Genomic DNA, 17588 nt, shown 5'->3' on the forward strand with positions numbered 1-17588 from the left:
TGGCGTTATGCGCGTGAAGGAAGGCAAATTTCGTCACACATGCGCACGACGATTCTTCAGTGCCACTAGGCTGCGCTCGTAGTGCTGAAAACCACGTCATCCCGTGTTTATCCACAAAAAGTGCAAGATCGTATGTAGCTGTTCAGTTTGACGTAATAGTTCTGTGGAAACCCGCAAGGTGGAGAGAAGTAATGAATAACACTAGACTCACTCGCCCTGCCATCTGCTAGCCGCCTGGTTAGCTCAGATGGTAGAGCGGCTGCCCCGGAAAGGCGGTGGTCCCGGGTTCGAGTCCCGGACCAGGACGAATTTTTCTTCAACTATGAGGCTTTTCTTTCGAGGAATCCGTATGGGTTTCCTTTGTAGCAATTGCTACGAACAGGTGGATGTCTCATTTTCCCTTTATTCAGTAGCTGTTCAGTGTGCTTATGCCCGACGTATCCTAACGTGGAACATATAGAAGTCAGCGAGAAACGCCGGACGTACTTTAATAAAGGGCTGCCGTATCCGGTTAACCTACCTCTCAATAAAGTTCGTAGGAGACGTGAGGCGTACTTTAGCAATGATTCATTACAAAGTATTTGTAATAAATTCAAGATTCAACTTTCTTCGAGTTCGCACACCCTTACGCCCCAAGACGAACGGTATGAATAAAAAATTCACAGCAATAAATCGCACTGTCTGGGTAGACAGCGGCTATAAATGGACAAAAAAATATTTGAGCCATGGCCAAGAAGCTGACTGCGAAAGTTTCCTGGAAAAACAAAGGGGGCATTCCTGGAAGGGTGCAGAATTGCGTACAGCTTAAGACATGTTTAATTGACTGTGTTAATGCTAATGTCAATTGATGTCAATTAAGGGTTATGTTATTATGTATGTCGTGATAATGTTATTGCACCCATATTTCTGTATTAGAGTGAAGTTTTTCACAAGGGTGCGCAAAAAGTACTCGAATATGGTCTAGCTGAGGATTGTACATATTTTATATCAGATTATGTTTATTTGAACCTAATAACATTTTCACGTGGTTGTGACGTTGAAGAACACAGTAGCAATACTGTGAAAGACAAAACTAACTTTTATTGGGCGAACCTGTGCCCACAAAAACAGGCTACACTTATAGCACAACGATAGCGGCGAAAACGGTTTGCGATCATCGAAAATCTGATCAGCAGGTGAAGCGCATCGGCTTTTTTACAGCAGTCGTCGAATGTTCCAGACTAATCGTTGGGACCCACGTGCCTTCCACAACGTTCTACACCATTTGCGTCAGGCGATGAAATCAGATAACATAAGATTCGGTGACAACAGACAGCGGACAGAGCATTGATAACTTTCCCGAAACTTCGGATACATGCAGGCGCGTCCCGCGGCGTGCGATAAAATGTGCTAGGCGGCGAAACGTGGTCGCCCGATGAAGATAAGTACACGTCTCGTTATCACCCTCTTAAAAAGCATCGACCCGATGCTGCAAACAAACGAAGTAGAAAGCAATCGCATAGAGAAAGGAATACAGCAAGAGCGGACACTCCCATAGAGCCCAGCGGCCGAATTGACTGCAGCGCACCAAGCCGTGGATGTTAAAACCTGAATCACACTTCCGGTTTCGGTTTTGTGCGCGCGCGTTTTGAATTCTAGCTGGTGCGCGTCACGCCGGCTCCGTTTTTTTTTGTTTTTTGCTTTTGCAGCAAATGTTTATGTACATATTTTTATTTAATAAATATTTATTGGCAAATTACTTTATTAAGTAAAATTGATTGCGAACGATCTTCACAAGCCTCCATTGAATATGTGACACGTGCAATTTCATAAAGACGCAAGACACCTTGTGAAATGTGGAAAAATTAACGTTTATTTTATTCTTTGTAAATGCTCGTCGCGGGCTTTTGTGCATTCGTCCAGCGTTGTGGCACCAGGTGCGCAGCAGTAGTTTCCGCAGGAAGCTCCACCAGACGGTGTGAGCTGAAAAAATTACAAGCGTTATTTCGGTATTAACATCTAAGAATAATGCCTGTAGAGACGAAGCGTGCGAAAGTGGTGAGTGGGCGGCATTACGAACAAAAGCAGTTCGTATTTACACTCACGGAGTAGAAAATACCCGACTCATCCCAAACAATACCGTACATACCACAAACACATTCTAATTCCAAGCATTCCCCTCTTCTCAATACTTATTTCCTGCACTTTAATAGCACGAATGCTCGGGCAACGGCGCGTTTCGCGAACTTGGCTACAACCGACGCGATAGTACGCTACGAATACACAGAGGTGGCCACAACACAGGCTCTCAATCAGAGCATGCTGGACGCTCGCAGAATTCCTTCTACTCGCACTCAAGACAAAATGCGTGGGTGCCGTTCAGAAGACAGAATTTTCGAGTTACTAGTTCGTGGCGTTTGAGCTCCTTGGCTTATCTTTTGCGTGTTCTGCAGGCGCAAGCAACGCACTCCCGTGTTATCACTCTTGACGATTGCTCGTCGCGTTTTCGACAAGCGTGGGTACCGAAAGAAGGCTTAAATTGTTGCGGGGACATAAAAATTGCGACAAATTTGTCGGAATAAGATTCAGTACGCGCCAAACTGTCACCACGGCCGAGCTGCTTTTCGCTGCGTCACAACAGGCGCGGCGAGCGGGCCTCATAACATAAAAGTACCGAAAATAATTTTCAACAATGTTGGGCGTCAGAGAAAGAAAAGCGCCATGAACTTGTCAGTGCATTAAAGCGCGAAACCGCGCACCACGGCCGAGCTGATTTTGGCTAACCGAGTTTCAGCGCCAGGCGCGCCCGCTGCGCTCGAAAGGTAGCCCAAAAAGCTATGAGATTAGTTTCAATAATGTTGGCAGTCAGAGAAAGCGCCAAAACTTGTCACAGTAAAATTCAGTACACGCGAAACTGTGCCACAGCACCCTGTGCGACTAGCGTACCCAAAAACTACCGAAATTAGTTAAAACAATATTGGGGCTTATAGGAAGCGTCGCAAACATCTCCCAGTGCGATTCTTTAATTCAAATTAACTGCTCCACGACGGCCACGCTGTTTTTCGTTAACCCTTTGAGGGTCGACGCCGTAAATATACGGCGCCGCGAACAGGTCCGAAAATGGTCGATGCCGTATATTTACGGCGCCGTCTGTACGTTTAAAACGCGCGCTAATTTCCTAACTTTTTCTTGCCTGGCATGTGCTGCTACTATGTGGGAATACATGGAACTTTTTTCTCGCGTCTCTTTCTTTCGGTTTTCGTTGTATAGCTCTTTTTTTGCTCCGGAGCGTCTGCTACCGCTCGCGCATTGGCGCCCTCGCGGGCGCGCGGCGGTTAGTTTCTGTTTTGTTCCGCACGCTGTTTCGGCTTCTTGCGCCCGCAACACTGATAGCTACCTCGTTCTTGTCACTCAAAGGGTGACCACCTGTTACTCGCTCGTTTGTTGCTCACAGGGGCCCGCATACGAAGGATGCCGCCGTGCATGCGTTTCCTTTTTTGGCACTTTATTCTGAAGTTGCCTCCCACGGCTGCTCAGGGAAGCAGTACCCAGAGGAGGTGCCACGTATGCGCCAACACCACTCAACAGCAAAAATATCGCAAGGACACAAGGTACATGTGCGCTGAATGCAACAAACCGCTCTGTATGGAGCCATGCTTCAAGGGCTACCACACGCTGAAGAAATATTAGTGCAAGAGGAACATTCGAGATTTGCGAAAAATTTTCGTGTGCGCATTCTTCTTGTGTATTTTTCTCGTGTGGACATTGTATATAACAATGCGCCAATTGTTTTAAAATTCTTTTAACTTTATTTGCTATTTTTTGTTGTTTTTCATGAATAGACAGTACATGTATACCAATGGAAATCATTTTTTTCTCACTTTATAGTCACCCTAGAAAAATTACAGTAAATTTTTTTCGAAATAGATCCCTCTGAAGAATTTAAATGTGCAATAAGAAAAATCGACCCTGGGTGGTCGCATATGGCGAAAAAAATCGACCCTCAAAGGGTTAACTGCGTCACAAGTCTAGCCTAGTTGCCGGGCACTAAGCCTAATTGCTTGAAGTGCTTCGCAGACTGTCGAACAAAGTTTCTCACCTTGCCGTAGTCCAATAGTGCAGTGCTGCCTTGTCGAAGTTCCGAATGAACGCAATAATTCGCCGGGAGGCCATCAAACCAGGCTAAATACCAAAATAGAAAAACGGGCAGACGGGCGCCCGAACAGTCCTACGCTCACATGCGCGGCCGCTCGCTCTCGCTTCGGCGGCGTGTCTGACGAATGACGCAAACATCTGGCTCGTCATTCGCCGGTTCGTCTGTCGCTAGGCAACGGAAGTAAGCCGCAAAGTTTAATTTAATTTATACGCACATATTTTTAATTTTTCCGGGAATAAATAAAAAAAATAAAACAATTTCTGTTAATCTCATTTCACATTCTTCTTTTTCTCGATGCTCGCGGCCCCAATTCGTCGATGGTAAAAGTATAGCGTGACGTGTTTCCTGTTTCCAATTTTCGCCGAGTGTCCGCTCTTGTTCAATCCCTTTCTCTATGGCAATCGTAGCAAAGAAAGCTACAAAACAAAGAAGTTCTTCAGCGTCCGTAAAAGGGTTTAAGACGCACCACTTGAACCACTTCAGATCTTGCGCGGCGCCGCTGTGAATTTGAAATGCCGTCAGGCACAACCTCATAGTCCAGCGCGCCAATACGTCGGATGACCTTGTAGGGTCAGAAATAGCGCTGCAATAGTTTCTCACTCAGTCCTCGTCGGCGTATCGGGGTCCATACCCAAATACAGTCGCCAGGCTGGTACTCGACGAAGCGTCGTCGCAGGTTGTAGTGTCGGCTGTCGGTGCGCTGCTGATTCTTGATCCGTAGGCGGGCGAGCTGTCGAGCTTCTTCGGCGCGCTGCAGATTTTCCTCGTCAGTGACGTGCGGCAGCAAGGCGTCGAGCGTCGTCGTCGGGTTCCTGCCGTAAACCAGCTTCAATGGCGTGATCTGCGTTGTTTCTTGTACCGCCGTGTTGTAAGCGAATGTTACGCACGGCAGGACCACATCCCACGTCTTGTGCTCGACGTCAACGTACATTGCTAGCATGTCGGCGAGGGTCTTATTCAGGCGCTCCGTGAGACTATTCGTCTGCGAATGGTAGGTAGTTGTCCTCCTGTGACTTGTCTGGCTGTATTGCAGAATGGCTTCCGTGAGCTCTGCTGTAAAAGCCTCCTTCAGTCGGGTATGAGGACTGCTGGAGCACCATGTAAATTTCGCCACTTCGGCTGCGCTGCCTTTCGGTAGAGCTTCAGTTTCAGCGAAGCGGGTGAGATAGTCCGTCGCCACGACGATCCACTTATTTCCGGAAGTTGATGTCAGAAACAGTCCGAACAAGTCCATCCCCACCTGCTGAAAAGCTCGGTAAGGAGGCTTCATCGGCTGTAGTAATCCCGCTGGCCTTGTCGGTGGTGTTTTGCATCGCTGACAGTCTCGGCATGTCTTGACGTAACGAGTGACATCGTCGATTAGGTGCTGCCAGTAATACCTTTCTTGTATCCTCAATAGCGTCCGGGAGAAACCGAGGTGCCCAGCGGTCGGATCGTCATGTAGGGTGTGCAGTACTCCTGGACGCAGGGCCGGCGGAACAACAAGAAGGTAGTGGGTGCGGACTGGTGAGAAGTTCTTCACGAGTAGGTTGTTTTCAAGCATGAACGAAGACAATCCACGCTTAAATGCTCTAGGGACAACTTTGGTGTGCCCTTCCAAATACTCGAGTAGGGCTTTCAGCTCCAGGTCTCCTCGTTGCATTTCGGCGAAGTCTTCCACGCTTATTATTCGAAGGAAGGCGTCGTCATCCTCGTCATTTTGCGGCGGTGGGTCAATGGGGGCGCGTGATCGGCAATTGGCATCTGAGTGTTTTCATCCGGACTTGTAAGTTACAGTGATGTCGTATTCTTGTAGTCTGAGGCTCCGCCCTGCCAGCCGTCCTGAAGGGTCCTTTAATTTAGCTAGCCAACACAACGCGTGATGGACGCTGACCACTTTGAATGGCCTGCCATGTAGGTAAGGGTGATATTTCGCTGTAGCCCAAACGATGACGAGGCATTCCTTTTCGGTTGTAGAATAATTGCCTTCCGCTTTTGACAACGATGGGCTAGCGTAAGCTATCACGTGTTCATGTCCATCTTTTCTCTGGACTACGATGGCACCGAGGCATAGAGAAAGAAATTTCAACAAGAGCGGACACTCCCATAGAGCCCAGCGGCCGAATTGACTGTAGCGCACCAAGCGGATGTTGTTGACTCCTTCGGGTTTCGGTTTTCGGCGCGCGCGTTTTGAACACCAGTTGGTACAGGCCGCGCCGGCTCCGCTGCTCGGCGCGGCATTTTTTTTTTCACTTCTGCTGAACCTCGCGTGGCCTTGGCGTGGAATCGTTTCATTATTAAGTAGCAATGATTGCGATTGACCTTTACAAGACTGCGCCGAATCTGTCAGCTGCAACTTCATAAAGAAAACGAAAGACGTCTTCTGAAATGATGAAATGTTTATTTTGCTCTATGTAAATGCTCCTTCGAGGCTTCCTCTGCATTCATCCAAAGCTGTGGCACCAGGTAAGCAGCAGTCGTTGCCGTACGATGCTCCACCGGATTCCATCAGCTGAAAGAAAGTAAATTACATGCATGTATCATTTCGGTATATTGACCTAACAGGAGTATTGCGTGTAGAGGCGAAACGTTCGTAAGTGGTGAATGAGCGGCATTACAGATAAATTCACTTTGAGTGCATTTCGCAGCAAAGACTCCTCCCAAATAATGCCGTAAAATCAGAACATCCGATTTTTAAGCACCCCTCATTTCCCGGGCATTATTTCCTGCACTTTAAGTGCACAAATACACAGGTGACTGCGCGTTTCCAAAACAACTTGGCCTCAGTCGACACGATGGTACGCCAAGTAAACAAAGGTGGCTACAACACAGGCTCAGCCAGACCATGTTACACACTCGCAGAATGCCTTGTAATCGCACTCGAGTAAGGCTCGTGGGTGCAAAGCCTGTTTTCAGTCGCTCAGAATATATAAGTGTCATGTTCTTGAACTCCTCCGTGTTATCGTTTACGCGTCCTGCCGGCGCAAGCAACACTCCCGTGTTATCACTCTCGGCAATCGCTCGTCGCGTTTTCGAGAAGCGTGACTACCGAAATAAGGTATATGTTGTTGCAGGGCTATAAAATGCGTCACAAACTTGTCCCACTAAAATTCAGTACATGCAAAACTAACTAGCTATGGCCGGCTTGCTTTTTTTGCTAACAGCTTCACAACTCCAGGCGCGGCGAGCAGGCCTCAATATATGCCAAAAAGTTACCAAATAAATTTCAATACTTCTTCGGGTCAGAGAATGCTTCACGAACTTTTACCAGTAAGATTCAGTACACGCGAAACTGCGGCACACAGCCGAGCTGTTTTTTCGCTAACTGCGTCAATAAGCCGGGCGCGGCAACCGTGCTTCTAAACTACCCCAAATATAACGACGTTAGTTACAATAATATTGGGGGCCACAGAATGCGCGAAAACTTGTCTTAGGCGCTACGACGTAGTACACGCATGTACACGCGCAAATGCGTCACACCGCCGAGCCGGTTTTCGCTTACTGCGTCAATAAGCCGGGCGCGGCAAGTGTGCCCAAAAACTACCGAAATAAGAGGCAGTAATGTTGGGGCTCATAGAAAGCATCGCAAACATCTCCCAGGACGAGGCATTCACTCAAACGAACTGCGCCAGGACAGCGGTGCTGTTCTTTCGCTAACTGCGCCACTCGAACTAAGCCTCATTGTGATTAAAATGGGCCGCACACTGTCAAACACAATTTCTCACCTTGCCGTAGTCCAGTAGTGCAGTGGTGTCATGTCGAAATGCAGACGACACGCAAGAGAAGCATGGAAGCATAGAAAAGGCCGGGAGCCCCATAAAATGGGCTATATCCGAAACAGACGGGTCGCCGAGCACGCGAGCTTCGCGCGTACGACCGTCCACGCTCACTCCTGCGGCTTGTCTGGCGCATGACGTATGCACGCGCGTCTGGCGTGCCGCTACCTTGTTGCTAGGCAACGCAACAAAAAGTTGCAAAGTATAAGTTCATTTACACGCAAAACTTTTTCACTTTTAGTGGGAAGGAATAAAAAAAATAAAACGTTTTCTGGAAGTTTATTTCACAATATCTTTTTTTCTGATGCTCGCGTCAACTAACGGATGTTGTTGAAACTTGGCGTGAGGTGTTTCCTGTTGCCAGTTTTTGAGGAGTGTCCCCTCTTGTTGAATTTTTTTCTCTATGACCGAGGCCTAGGCTACTGGCGTCAGTGTGGATTTCGGTATCGGCGTGCCCGTCGAAGTGCGCAAGTACGGGCGGCGACTGCATGCGTCGTTTGAGTTCTTGAAATGCGTCGGCCTGCAGCGTTTCCCACTTGAACTCGACGTCACATTTAGTTAGCTGTGTCAGCGGCTCAGCAATGCGTAAAAAGGCCTTGAAAAATCGCTTGTAGTACGCACACATGCCAAGAAATCTACGCACTGCCTTCTTGTCGATGGGCTGTGGGAACTTTGCGGCGGCAGCTGTCTTCTATGGGTCGGGGCGAACTCCAGACTTGCTGATGACGTGGCCTAGGAACACAAGCTCATCTTAAGCGAGGCGGCACTTTTCTGGCTTCAGAGTGAGCCGTGATGACTAGATAGCCTCTACTACTGTTGCAAGCCGCCTAAGGTGATCGTCGAAATTTCTGGCGAAGACAAAGACGTCATCCAAGTAAACGACACAGGTCTGCCAGTTCAATCGTGCTAAAACCGTGTCCATCACGCGCGGGAACGTCGCAGGCGCCGAGCACAGTCCAAATGGCATAACCTTGAACTCGTAGAGGCCGTCTGGGGTGATGAAGGCGGTCTTTTCGCGATCACTTTCGTCGACTTCTATTTGCCAATAGCCTGACTTAAGGTCCATCGACGAGAAGTATTTAGCGTTGCAGAGCCGATTTAATGCGTCGTGTATCCGTGGGAGGGGGTATACGTCCTTCGTGATCTTCTCAGGCGACGATAATCGACACAGAAACGTAGGGTTCCATCCTTTTTCTTCACCAGAACAACATGGGATGCCCACGGGCTTTTCGACGGCTGGATTATGTCATCTCGCAGTATTTCGTCGACTGCTTTTCTTATAGCTTCACGTTCTCGCGGCGAAACTCGGTAAGGGCTCTGGCGGTGTGGTCGAGCGCACTCCTCGGTGATTATGCGATGCTTGGCGACTGGTGGTTGTCGAATTCTCGATGACGTCGAAAAGCAGCCTTTGTATCGTCGGAGCAGACGTCTGAGCTGCTGTTGCTTAATTACGGGGAGACTGGGATCATTGTCGTAGTGTGGTTCGGGAACCATGGTCGTCGGGGTAGATGCGGCGGAATCCGAGAGGACAAACGCATTACTGTTTTCCAGAATTTCCTCGATGTACACGATCTTCGTGCCCTTGTTGATGTGCTTGAACTCCTGGCTGAAGTTTGTCAGCAACACTTCAGTTTTTCCTCCATGCAGTCGAGTGATCCCTATTGCGACGCTAATTTCACGGTCTAGCAATAGATGTTGGTTCCCTTCGATGACGCCTTCTACATCAGTTGTTGTTTCGGTTCCGACCGAAATAACAATGCTGGAGCGAGGCGGGATGCTCACTCGACCTTCGAGCACACTCAAGGCGTGTTGACTACGAGGCCTCTCTGGCGGTATCGCTTTATCATCGGACAACGTTATTGACTTCGACTTCAGGTCGATGAATGCGCCGTGTTGGTTCAGGAATTTTTCTCTTATTTCCTTGTTAAATTCATCTACATTGACGCACTTTCTTGTGAAGAACAAGACGAAAAGCGTTTCGGATGACTGCATCAAGAAGAAATGGGCAGGGACAGCACACATTACGAGAAAGCAGCATGATGGTGGTCGATTAAGGTAATGGGGTGGATTACAAGGGAAGTGAAGCGTAGCAAGGGGCGAAAGAACGGCAGGAGAGCAGACGAGATTGGGAAGTATGCAAAAGGAAATTGGCCACAGTTGGCAGGGTTAAGTGAAGGTTAAGTGGCGGAATATGCGAAAGGCATTTCCGTTATAGTGAAAGTAACTAGGCTGAAAATTGCTTCCTCAACAGGGACACGTTCACAGATCTCGCCGAAGGGTTACGGGGTGGCGCACCTTTATGTCCAGATCAGCCCATAGCTTCGCTTTACTGTATATTAGGAAAGCAACTTTTTGTTTAAACATGCCAATGAACCAAAATTGATTTGATGGCATAAGTACCCGAACCGTTTTGCGACGTGACCTAGGTAGCAGGTTTTCCAAACTTGTTTTCCTGCTCTTACGCCTTTAAGAAATGTTTGAAAAGATGGTGGCAGAGATGACGAGTAAGTGCTTTTATTTTTTGCACAAACAATGTAAAAACCACAAATATCACTGCTGGTTTGTTCTACCGCATAAAGGAAAGTTTGAGGGGAAAATAGAATCTCTCGAGTGTGTGCTTTTAGAAGGAAAGGCGTCACTAATGACGTGTGAAGGCACCTTGCGCCTCGACTATGTCCTGAATGCGTCCTGGCAGTGAGGCGTATAAACGTGACATGAGGCTCCTGTCACTCTTGAGTTCTTCCCACACTGCATGGATCACAGACCAAAGGGCTTCCTTAGTATCAGTCTTAATAGTACGCCGCGAGATGCGGCGCTTCATCAAGCCCCAGATATTCTCGATTAAATTAATATCCGCTCCCTTGGGTGGCCATTCCAATGTCTGGATTCGAAGATAATCCAAAGTAGAGCGGACCAACCTAAAATAGAGGGAGGTCAGGGCATGTAATGAAAATGTAGGAACAATGATTTCACTAATAAAACATATTTGCAGATTAAGTAACTACAATGCGGGAAAATAACTTTAGTGGTTTGCATGCTTTGAACTACAATGCAGATTCTTAATACCAGAAAACGGGGCTCTCCTTTCATAATGACTACCATCAAGTTTTCATTTTGATGTTGGCTCCTAAAGAAAAAAATGAAGGTTTGATTCGTTATAATTAGGTAACATTTATTTAGTCTGTATTGCATACAAAAATGTCCACCCTGTTGTATATTGTGGCTGCACAAATAACAATGACCTATTTCTCCCTGCATTGGAAACATAAATCTTTAAACTAAAAGAAACGCTTCGTATACACATCCTTTTTTTTTCACTTTGTTTGCGACGTCACAGAGCGTAGCAGCCGAAGGTAGCCAGCAACTGGTGTACTTACTTTGAGGTATGAACAGGGCTCCTGTCATGCTGAAAGATAAAGAGGCCGTCGGGAAATGGTCCTTCGAGAACAAATGGAAGTAACACCTGCTGAAGTATGTCTACATATTCATTTGAAGTCAGGATACCGTCGATGCGATGGAGCGGTCCAAGTGCATCATGTGCAATAGCTCCCCACACGCTGATTCCGCAGCGTCCACTGGCAACAACTTGCTGGGTATATCTTGCCTCATATCTGGAAGAAATCAATTGGTAAAATGACTTTAGAACAGCAGGATTCAAACTCAAACAACAGATTGAAAGTCCAGAATGATCACGAGGATTATTCCTGTCAAGATTCACTAAACTGGCACGTTCTCCGTGGTAGCATACGCTCACTCTTTTTGTATCTGTTGTCACCATTTGTTTTAATCTGAATATTTTCTCGAACGCTTACACCCAGTTAAAATGCATTCTCAAAGTATACGCAAACAATACCTAAAATGAATTTATTCGACGTCCGGAGTCATCTTATATTACTTCAAGCTCAATGTAAATTTAATTCCTCCGATACATTTCAACAGTCATTCTGCAATTTGTTAATGAAGAAAACTGCTTTTACCTTGTCCCGGCAATTCTCCACGCGCGTTGTGGCTGATCCCAGCGGGTGACGAACGTTGACTCGTCGCTGAAAACGACGGATTTCCACTCGTCTGCACCCCACGCCTGATGCTCACGCGCGAAGTGTAGACAGGCTGCTGCTTCCCTCTCGAGGAGTCGAGGCCTTTGACACGCAGTACGACTACGAAGTCCCTCTGCGTGTAGCCTGCGGTGAATGGTTGGGATAGACGCTGCCAATCATAGCTGTCGTCGAAGCTCCTGGAGGGTAACCGTCGGGTCGCAGCTTACTGTTGCCACGATCGACAGGTCTTCTGCAGCTGTCGTGACAGGAGGCCTCCCTCCTCGTGGCGCGTCTTCAATGCGGCCCTCATCTCGATAGGCACAGACAATGCGGTCTACAGAGCGTTTGCTACAACCCACAGTCCTAGCGATATTCCGTCGGCTCATTCCTCCAATAGCAAGGCCGATTATTTTCAGCCTTTTGTCATGGTCAATTCGTACCATTTCTCTTTTGACGGCAGCTAGCGAACTGATGCGTGAACAGGTTGCCTCTCACTTGCAGAAAAGAACTTGTCGCGCACCCAGGCGCGCAAAAAAAGAAAAAAAAAAGGCGATAGAGGAGAAAGGCCGCGTCATGTTTTTGATGTCTTTCATACGGAGCTGCTGCACATGCGCGTCCGGTGATTTTATTCCCAGACGATGAACCAGAACCGCGCACTACAGACAACTACGAGTTCACCGCTTCACTGAAATGAGCAAGCCATTTGACAGCGCAGCTCTGTGTACCGCTTCACTGAAATGAGCAAGCCATTTTACAGCGCAGCTCTGTGTTGCCCGGTCGTGGGTTTAGCGCCGCCGTCGCCGTTCCCATCACTGTCGGTTTAACCAATTTGGATAATGTGCCGGGGCAGCCATGAAAGGAGAGCGAACACGGCAGATTAAATACGGGGATAGCAGAAAGAACAAGAAGAGAGCGAAGAGCGCGAACCAGAACGTAGACGAGCATGGTTTAAGACATTGTTACAGTCCTTGCAATGCAGCGGTGGCTCATCGCGCCTGAGAATGGCGTGGCCAGAAGCGTGGCGAGTGCGGTGGAACGCGACGATAGCGAAGCGGAAACTACCCGACCGGCTATCGTAGAGAAAGAAATTCAACAAGAGGGGACACTCTTCAAAAACTGGCAACAGGAAACACGTCACGCCTAGTTTCAACAACGTCCATTAGTTGACGCGAGCATCAGAAAAAAAGAATGTGAAATAAACTTTCAGACAACGTTTTATTTTTTTTATTCCTTCCCACTAAAAGTGAAAAAGTTTTGCGTGTAAATGAACTTATACTTTGCAACTTTTTGTTGCGTTGCCTAGCAACAAGCTAGCGGCACGCCAGACGCGGGTGCATACGTCATGCGCCAGACAAGCCGCAGGAGTGAGCGAGGACGGTGGTACGTGCGAAGCTCGCGTGCTCGGCGACCCGTCTGTTCTGGATATAGCCTATTTTGGGGGGCTCCCGGCCTTCTCTATGCTTCTCTTGCGTGTCGTCTGCATTTCCACACGGCACCACTGCACTACTGGACTACGGCAAGGTGAGAAATTGTGTTTGACAGTGTGCGGCGCATTTTAATCACATTTAGGCTTAGTTCGAGTGGCGCAGTTAGCGAAAAACAGCACCGCCGTCCTGGCGAAGTTAATTTAATGCCTCGTCCTGAAAGATGTTTGCGACGCTTTCTATGAGCCGCAACATTACTGTAACTTATTTCGCTGTATTTGGGTACACTTGCCGCGCCCGGCGAAAACCGGCTCGGCCGTGTGACGCATTTGCGCGTGTGCATGCGTGCACTACGTCGTATAGCGCCTGAGACAGACAAGTTTTCACGCATTCTGTGGCCCCCAACATTATTGTAACTAACGTCGTTATATTTGGGGTAGTTTAGAAGCACGGTTGACGCGCCCGGCTTATTGACGCAGTTAGCGAAAAGCAGCTCGGCTGTGTGCCGCAGGTTCGCGTGTAGTACTGAATCTTACTGGTAGAAGTTCGTGACGCATTCTCTGACCCGAAAAATGTATTGTAATATATTTGGTAACTTTTTGGGATACCTTGAGGCTTGCTCGCAGCGCCTGGGGTTGTGAAGCTGTTAGCGAAAAAAGCAAGCCGCGGCCACAGTGAGTAATTTTTGCGTGTACTGAATTTTAGTGGGACAAGTTTGTGACGCATTTTAAAGCCCAGCAACAACATATACATTATTGCGGTACTCACGCTTCTCGAAAACGCGACGAGCGGTTGCTGAGAGTGATAACGCGGGAGTGTTGCATGCGCCGGCAGGACGCGTAAAAGATAACACGGAGGAGCTCAAGAACATGACATTTACGTATTCTGAGCGACTGAAAACAGGCATTGCACCGACGAGTCTGACTTGAGTGCGATTAGAAGGCATTCTGCGAGCGTGTAACAAGGTCTGGCCTAGCCTGTGTTGTAGCTACCTTTGTGTATGTACTTGGCGTATCATCATGTCGGTCGAGGCCAAGTTGTTTTGGAAACGCGCAGTCACCCGTGTATTTGTGCACTTAAAATGCAGGAAATAATGCCCGGGAAAGGAGGGGTGCTTGAAAATCGGATGTTCAGATTTTATGGCATTGTTTCGGTGGAGTCTTTGCTGCGAAATGCACTCAAAGTGAATTTATCTGTAATGCCGCTCATTCACCACTTACGCACGTTTCGCCTCTATACGTAATACTCCTGTTAGGTCAATATACGGAAATCATACATGCTTGTAATTTACTTTCGTTCAGCTGATGACATCCGGTGGAGCATCGTACGGCAATGACCGCTGCTTACCTGGTGCCACAACTTTGGATGAATGCAGAACAAGCGCGGAACGAGCATTTATATAGAGCAAAATAAACATTCTATCATTTCAGAAGGCGTCTTTCGTTCTCTTTATGAAATTGCACCTGACAGATTCGGCGCAGTCTTGTAAAGGTCAAACGCAATCGTTTCTACTTAAAACGATTCCACGCGAGGTTCAGCAGAAGCGAAAAAAAAATGAGTGCCGTGCCGAGCAGTGGAGCTGGCGCGGCGTGTACCAACTGGTTTTCAAAACGCCCGCGCCCAAAACCGAAACCGGAAGGAGTCAACAACACCGCTTTGGTCTGCTACAGTCAATTCGGCCGCTGGGCTCTATGGGAGTGTCCGCTCTTGCTGAAATTTTTCTCTATGCGGCTATCATGCCGTTTGCAGCGTATGCTGGATGAGCGGGCGGAGGTCTCTGGTGGCCGCTGTCAAACACGATACGCTCAAATTTCGCAATTCCGATTATTGTTATCACCAGTTAATTTTTTTTGCAACCAAATTAAAGGAACAACGATATGAATAGTCCTGTACATGCTCGAACACGGGAACTTCGCGAGGATCATGGCTAAGATCTGACCTTAGCAGCTGCATGTTATATCGTTAAAATGTGCCGCAATGGCACCTCGTATTTGCCATGATGGTCGTCAGAAGTAGCAAATTAACCACGAAAGTATAAGCTTCGGAGTAGCAGATTCATCTCTCGAGGAAATCACAGGGGGGAGCGTGCCTTCAAGGCATAAAGTGTGGTCTGTGATTGCCCCGAACAATTGCAGCTTGCCCTTGCGTTCGACTGTAAACTAGCCAAGGTCTCTGGTTGAAAGGGCGCTAGTAATAACCCTTTTTTAAGCTACCTGGGAAGCCATTTCTCGTAGAGACGAACGATACCTCAGTACACTATATTTGAAATACTGCTTCCAGTGAACCCGCAACAGCGACAGCACCGCTGGCGTGACGCCTTCACTATATAGGCGCAAATGTTGTGATCTCGTGGCCATGGCCTACTTTACGCGATTAAAATGCGTAATGGAAACGGGCTGAACTGCCACTGGCCTCATGTGTGCTCGAAAGTGGACCCCCAACGACAATCGCTAGCGACAATTGAGTTAGCGGTAAGAGGGAAAATAAAAGAATTCCAGATCAAGCTACAGAACAGGTATTCAGCTTTAACTCAGGAAGAGGACCTTAGTGTTGAAACAATGCACGACAATCTTGTGGGCATCATTAAGGAGTGTGCAATGGAAGTCGGTGGTAACTCCATTAGGCAGGATACCAGCAAACTATCGCAGGAGACGAATGATCTGATCAAGAAACGCCAATGTATGAATGCCTCTAACCCTACAGCTAGAATAGAACTGGCAGAACTTTCGAAGTTAATCAACAAGCGTAAGACAGCAGACATAAGGAAGTATAATATAGATAGAATTGAACATGCTCTCAGAAACGGAGGAAGCCTAAAAACAGTGATGAAGAAATTAGGAATCGGCAAGAATCAGATCTATGCATTAGGAGACAAAGCCGGCAATATCATTACTAATATGGATGAGATAGTTCAAGTAGCTGAGGAGTTCTATAGAGATTTATACGGTACCAGTGGCACCCACGACGATAATGGAAGGGAAAATTGTCTAGAGGAATTCGAAATCCCAAAGGTAACGCCGGAAGAAGTAAAGAAAGCCTTGGGAGGTATGAAAAGGGGGAAGGCAGCTGGGGAGGATCAGGTAACAGCAGATTTGTTAAAGGATGGTGGACAGATTCTTCTAGAGAAACTGGCCACCCTGTATACGCAATGCCTCATGACCTCGAGCGTACCGGAACCTTGGAAGAACGCTAACATAATCCTAATTCATAAGAAAGGAGACGCCAAAGACTTGAAAAATTATAGACCGATCAGCTTACTGTCCGTTGCCTACAAACTATTTACTAAGGTCATCGCAAATAGAATCAGGAACACCTTAGACTTCTGTCAAGCAAAGGACCAGGCAGGATTCCGTAAAGGCTACTCAACAATAGATCATATTCACACTATCAATCAGGTGATAGAGAAATCTGCGGAATATAACCAACCCTTATATATAGCTTTCATTGATTACGAGAAAGCGTTTGATTCTGTCGAAACCTCAGCAGTCATGGAGGCATTACGGAATCAGGGTGTAGACGAGCCGTATGTAAAAATACTTAAAGATATCTATAGCGGCTCCACAGCCACCGTAGTCCTCCATAAAGCAAGCAACAAAATCCCTATAAAGAAAGGCGTCAGGCAGGGAGATACGATCTCTCCAATGCTATTCACAGCATGTTTACAGGAGGTATTCGGAGACCTGGATTGGGAAGAATTGGGGATAAAAGTTAATGGAGAGTACGTTAGTAACTTGCGATTCGCTGATGATATTGCCTTGCTTAGTAAGTCAGGGGACCAATTGCAATGCATGCTCACTGACCTGGAGAGGCAAAACAGAAGAGTGGGTCTAAAAATGAATCTGCAGAAAACTAAAGTAATGTTTAACAGTCTCGGAAGAGAACAGCAATTTACAATAGGCAGCGAGGCACTGGAAGTCGTAAGGGAATACACCTACTTGGGGCAGGTAGTGACGGTGGATCCGGATCATGAGACGGAAATAATCAGGAGAATAAGAATGGGCTGGGGTGCGTTTGGCAGGCATTCTCAGATCATGAACAGCAGGTTGCCATTATCCCTGAAGAGAAAAGTGTATAATAGCTGGGTCTTACCAGTACTCACCTACGGGGCAGAAACCTGGCGGCTTATGAAAAGGGTTCTACTCAAATTGAGGAAGACGCAACAAGCTATGGAAAGAAGAATGATACACTGTACACAAAAAAAACACCCAGATGGGCATTTCTTGCTTGTCCTCTAGCG

The 17588-nt window shown here is 47.4% G+C and overlaps 1 protein-coding gene, 1 long non-coding RNA gene and 1 other non-coding gene across 3 annotated transcripts in view; 2 read left to right on the forward strand and 1 right to left on the reverse strand.

Moving 5' to 3' along the window:
• LOC139051492 (adipocyte enhancer-binding protein 1-like) overlaps nt 1-17588 on the forward strand; it is a 297433-nt gene that overhangs the window by 246603 nt on the left and 33242 nt on the right. The window lies entirely within an intron of this gene.
• On the forward strand, nt 233-307 carry TRNAS-GGA (transfer RNA serine (anticodon GGA)). Its single transcript has one exon. It is a non-coding gene; the product is annotated as a tRNA-Ser (tRNA).
• Nucleotides 10188-12403, reverse strand: LOC139051507 (uncharacterized). Its single transcript, XR_011509405.1, has 3 exons — nt 11868-12403; nt 11268-11501; nt 10188-10808 (listed from the first exon to the last, which is right to left on the reverse strand). It is a non-coding gene; the product is annotated as an uncharacterized lncRNA (long non-coding RNA).

Source organism: Dermacentor albipictus, unplaced genomic scaffold (genome assembly GCF_038994185.2).
Source record: "Dermacentor albipictus isolate Rhodes 1998 colony unplaced genomic scaffold, USDA_Dalb.pri_finalv2 scaffold_12, whole genome shotgun sequence".
In the NCBI taxonomy this organism is placed as follows: Eukaryota; Metazoa; Arthropoda; class Arachnida; order Ixodida; family Ixodidae; genus Dermacentor; species Dermacentor albipictus.